Source organism: Primulina tabacum, unplaced genomic scaffold, assembly GCF_025594145.1.
Source record: "Primulina tabacum isolate GXHZ01 unplaced genomic scaffold, ASM2559414v2 Contig557, whole genome shotgun sequence".
Classification (NCBI taxonomy): Eukaryota; Viridiplantae; Streptophyta; class Magnoliopsida; order Lamiales; family Gesneriaceae; genus Primulina; species Primulina tabacum.
The window spans coordinates 42,441-48,440 of record NW_027459785.1 but is presented as its reverse complement, the minus strand read 5'-3'; the positions used below and the strand labels follow the sequence as shown (position 1 = coordinate 48,440).

General features: G+C 33.0%; 1 pseudogene; it reads right to left on the bottom strand.

Annotated features, from left to right (window-relative positions):
- Positions 1-2,130: 2,130 nt before the first annotated feature.
- Positions 2,131-3,265, bottom strand: LOC142534511 (NEP1-interacting protein-like 1; annotated as a pseudogene).
- Between the last annotated feature and the right edge of the window lie 2,735 nt (positions 3,266-6,000).

Sequence of the window (6,000 nt, the reverse complement as noted above, 5' to 3'; positions counted from 1 at the left end):
AATTTCATTCAGCCAACTTACAAGATCATTTTCGTCTTTTCTAACAAAATTCTCTCTATATATATATGTTTGCGCGCGAAGTAAGTAAGACAACCATATCTTCTCTCTTGACAAGAAATCTGTACCCATAGTCTCTTCATACAAGATGTTGCTTATTCATTGCTGAATCTTCCTTTTGTTGTTGTTGTGCACAATCACAATACTAGAATCGCTTTCGTGATCGGATGATGATCGTTGGAAAAGTTTTTTCACGACGATTCGAGATAGAGGTTTTTTCCGGTTCCTGTAATGAAACCCATTTTGGCTGTCGGCTTTGAGATTTAAGAATTGTTAAATGTTGGGACTATTCAAGAGTAGAGAGGGGAATGAGTTGAGTGGGTAGCATGTTCTTCTATCATCGTGCATGGATGAATTGTTTGGGTCTTTTGTCGTGTATCTCTCGCAAAATACCTATATTGCCCTTGCTAAACACGTTTTGTTTGGATTTCACGGTGGTTCTTAGTTCATATTTCAGGTATGGAACTGAAATTTGAATCAAGAAAGATTTTAAAGTTTGAAATCGGTCATTTTTTTTGGTAGGGAAAAAAATAAACTTTTCGATCTACTTAACTTGTTACATTGTTGAGTTTTGATCGACTAAATATTTAAAATTTTACTTAGTATAACTTCAAATAAATGCTACAATACCGAATTTTTTTTGTAAAGATTGAATTATTATTATTATTTTTTTTTGAAAAGATGGAATTAGTTTTGGTCTTATCAATGACATGTATTTTGGACCTTCATACAGAAGTAATTGCGTAACTATGCAATATTTGTGAAAAGTAAAAATAATTTCAACGTCTCGATACCATAAAGATTTGAAGTTGTTTTAAGAACAAAATATGCATTTGGACATATATTTTAAAATCGTTTTTATAATTAAAAGTAGTATGTTTCGATTTTTATCGTTACCTTTATTTCTAAAATATAAAAAAAAAACTCTCAATTGTTCTTTGTAGAACACCTTTTTAAAAATATTTCACAAAAATTTATCCAAACACATGCTTTTATTTTTTTATTTGTAAATACTAACAATATTTGCTCAGCCGAGCCTTAATTTGTTTTGGTTCAGAAAATGTAGTTGAGATAATTTTCTCCTAATTTTTATTTCGATTCCTTGAAAAAAACAAAAAAAAAAAAAGAACCGCTAATAAGATGAATATACTTTTTTTAAAGAAATTATTGCAAATGAATGATAATGCATTCTTTTTCAAATCCAAAAAGTAAACAGTATAAAGTTGACTGTCCTACTTACGTAGTATTCTATCGATCATGTATGTATGGATTGGGAGGAGGACTCTCCATTCTCATTGATATATCATAAAAAAGTACTTTCATTTATCTCTTTAGCTTAGGAAAAGTTCTTTAAAAAAACTAGCTTTCTCACGGACTTGTAGCCAATTTTAGAATTCTCAAATTTTTCATATGATGAATTGAAATGGTAGTTTGATTGCTCACTTTCTTGTTAGCCATTGGAGTGTGAGAGATTTTTTTCATTACATGGTAAACAGGTGATTTCGATTGTCATAAAAGATAATCTGAAATCCGATGTTATAAATTACATACTTACACTTAATAGATTTTTTTAAAAAAAAAAAACAGAACAAGGAGTTACACCAGATGAGCGTTAAATTAAAATGGTTAGAAAGTGCAAAGCATGGTGTGTGAATGAAGTGAAAATCAAGCAAGAAAAATTGAACTTTAGTGATAAATAAACTATGGAACAAATATTTATAAATGATAAGAATGAAAATATATTATGCGCCTGTACTAATTTGCATAATTTACGATGATTTATAGGAATAGTCAAATTATCCACGTCCATACAAGATGGATACGATACAATGCCATGTAACAACACAACTAGTGATGATAAAGAAAATACTAATAGCACAACAAACATTGTGTGTACGTAGATCTGTGAGGGAATACAAACCACACCTCAAAATTTCTTTACAAAATCGTGATCAAGCGCAGAGACCGAACACGAAGATGTTGCTCAGAAAACTACATACATAGAGCTGCACCTAGCCAATCTAAAACTACGGATTTATTGAACAAATAGAGAGGCCGTATACGAGGTAAGAGGATATCATCAAGCTGGTGTTTCTCGCCGTACAAAAAGAGCATCAAAATACTCTTCTACACAACGGGCAAGAACCGTGTCTCACCAGCCAAGAGTCGATGCAAGGTAGATGAAACAAGTGGTGACCATGAGGTAAACTTCGCACGGTCTCCCCTAGCTGAAAGTCCTGCGTATATTTAAAAGCATGGGACAGATTCTTCTAAATCAGTTCAACTTGTCGATAAAAGAAGTCTATATACAAAGAGCTCAAATGTTGGGAACGTCTTCAAATGTTGTTTCTACAGCTCCCATCTGATTAACGAAGAAAATGTCGGGAACGTCTTCAAATGTTGTTTCTACAGCTCCCATCTGATTAACGAAGAAAATTTCGTAAGTCAAAAAAGTAAAAATACTGTCATCCCTATTTCAAAGAAAAGCAATCGAGCAGCATAATACTGACTTTGCACGGCACTTAGCATAGCTGGACCAATACGCTCGCGGACAAGTCTGCCACTTAGAAGGCTCACTATCACATCAATCTGTACAGTCAGATTATTAGCTCCAAACTCAATCAGATTACTAAACATGCTATAAATCTCGAAGATTGAATGCCAGAATTATCACGTCTGCAATTGAATAGTATTGACTCAAGATTATTAATCCATTCAATAGATAAGACTTACCAAATACAGGAGACACTGGTATCCCAGATTCATCGGACTGCCACAAAATAAGTGATGATTCAAAGACTTCGATGGAGTAAACAGCCCCGGATATGGCACCAACCGAAGCCCCTCTAACAAATCCACTTTCTGTCTCTTGGCCAATAAGCGCTCCAGTCATTGCTCCCAATATGGTACCAACTGCATAGCAGGGACAGCTCCTTCATTAGCATAAAGAATAATTCGAGAGAAAGTACTACTAAAGATCAACATCCCTCTAAAATTCGGTAGTCGCTGCGTGAGACGTTTCTGAAAAAAATAATCATAAGGTGATTGAAAAATCACCTTTAATCAACTCCAAAAACCTATACAGCACAAATTCACATCCAAAAATCCTACACCACACAATCACAAAGACAATGAAAACTGCATCCTTGGGGTTCTCAGTATGAATGATGGTTTTCTTCACATTCTCTGTCACCCAAGGTCCAAACATAGCCTAAAATTATAATTTCTTTAAATGTTCTAAATCCCCAAATATGCTGAAAACCCCCAATTTGCGGGACATAGCAAAAACCTAAACCTAAAACAATAAAAACCACGGGAGAACAAATCAATGTTAAGGAAAAAAAACATTATAATTATGGGGTGGGTGAAACCACCAAACCCTTGAATCGTGATAACCCACCTGCATTAGAAGCGTACGATCAAACCAAAATCAAGAAATTGAATCTACAACCACTCAACCAAATGGGTTCCAATATGTTGTTTGTACTTAAGAGTCTACTGCAAACAAAAAAATGTTGAAACATATTGGAACCATTTGCAGCAAGGGAGGTGGAAAAGGAGTGTGGATTGGCAGTCCTCACTCACCCAAGGCACCTAAGCATGGCCCTCGTCCCCCTTCTCGTCTAAAAATGCACTGAGATGCGCCAAATTGGCAGCTGTTCTCTTCCAAGAATCCCCATTTTCTTCAAAATGTTTGGTGCCATCCTTTTTGCCGAAACCTGTCTGCAAATCCTTGGCTTCTAATAGAGCCCTATTCTACGAGGATGTAACTGTGCCAAGCGGTTGCGCAAAACAATCTTCGTTGATTTTTGCTGTTTTCTGGTATTATTTTGTTCCATATATGTGTACTAGCTAGACAATTGGCATGATTGCTTTTGGTATAGTTTCTGGAGATTTGGAGTAGGCCCGCCTGGGAAATTTTTCTAGTCAGTTTAGGTGCTTGTGATTTTTGGGGCCTAAAGATTCTGTTGTCATAGGAAATCCGCCGAATCAATAAGTGGTTGAACTTCTAGAACTTAAATATATCTTGACCGGTTGAATTACTGTTTGAAACAGTCTAAAAACCCTGCTGGATCACCAACTTACTGCACCACGTCGAACTGGTTCCAGGATACATCAAATCCTGCATCAACGTCCAATCTTAGTGGATGTTGGAGAAAGAGGTTTTCAAACAAAAAACTTCTTCGGAAAGCATCTAACAAAGATATTGCCCAATCGATTCTGAATTCTCCCAACCGATTATAATGTGCTAGTGCATTAGTAGGGACAATAGATCTAACACAGTAGTCGATTTCAACTGGTTAATAAGACAAGACGAATCTTTAAAATATTTATTTCATTTCATGTTTTCTTATTCTATTAGGGTGTTTGGTACAAGTGATGAGATAAATAAATGATTAATTATGCTATAGATAATCAAACATTATGTGATACTATTAAGATTGTTTGGTTCCATTTTGAATATGTGATTAGCTTTTAAATATTGAGTGAGTCTCATGTGAGACCGTCCCACGGATCATAATCCGTGAGACGGGTCAACTCTACCATATTCACAATAAAAAGTAATATTAGCATAAAAAGTAATACTTAGCAAAAAGTAATACTTTTTCATGGGTAACCCAAATAAGAGATCCGTCTCACAAATACGACCCGTGAGACCGTCTCACACAAGTTTTTGCGTATTAATAAATTTAATATTATACCCTTGTTAAGTTTACTTATTTGTTGTGCTCAAAGCAATACAAATAGTAATAATAATAATAATGTTAATAATGACGATATTAATAATCTTGAATTAATATGTGTAAATATCATAAAATTAAATATAATAAAAATAAAATATTATTGATAAGCATAACCAACATTAAAATTTAGTTTTTATTATTTTATTAAAATATATACAAATAAATTATTTTTTTCAAAATAAAAATATATCTTTATATTTTTTAAAGTTTAAATCAAATTAAATAATAATGATATATATTAAATATCAGGATCGACATCTAACGTACAACATTCTAAAATAAATTTTTTATTCAAGGCAAAAACTTGTGTGAGACGGTCTCGGGTCGTATTTTTGAGACGGATCTCTATTTGGGTCATCCATGAAAAAGTATTATTTTTTATGCTAAGAGTATTACTTTTATTGTGAATATGAGTAGGGTTGACCCGTCTCACAGATTAAGATCCGTGAGACGGTCTCACATAAGACTCACTCTTTATTCAATAAATAACTTAACACTCTAAGAAATAAGAGGAGAAAAATGTAATTTATTAAGTTTGATAGTGTATCTCACTTGATTTGTTAGTTAATAATCAAATAGTATCTAAAAAATTGGATCTTAAATCGGATCAAAATGATTATTAAAACATCTTAAATTTTAACCAAATATTGGATAAGTGTTTGACTATTAATCTATCATTGTTTAATCCACTCAACCAACACACCCTTAGAATATACTTTGAACTTTCCTATTTTAAATTGATTTTTCCATAAACAAAGAACATTTTCATTTACCTAAGAATACAGAGAGAGGGATTCATTTCCTTGTACTAAAATTGTGCTATGATAACGGTACGGTTTATATTTTGTTTTAAGAGGCACTTTAGGTTTGTATTCATGATTCCGGGACAAATCTACAATATTTAATAAAAATATTACCACTCGCTAAATTTTAAATGGATGAGCTGATGAGGACTTCTGAAAACATGTCTTTGCTAATTTCTTCTTATATAGAAAATTGAACACTTAAATGAGTTTATAATGACATAAAATGCACTCTTATAAAAAATCGGTTTTTGCAATTTTCATAAAATAAGAGCAAATACGAAGTATTGTTAGTTTATATAGAGTTCGTTATGTGTGGCGTTTACATGTGCATGAGATGTGATAGAATAATATTAGATACAATCATCAACAGGAACACAAAAAAATAAGTGATA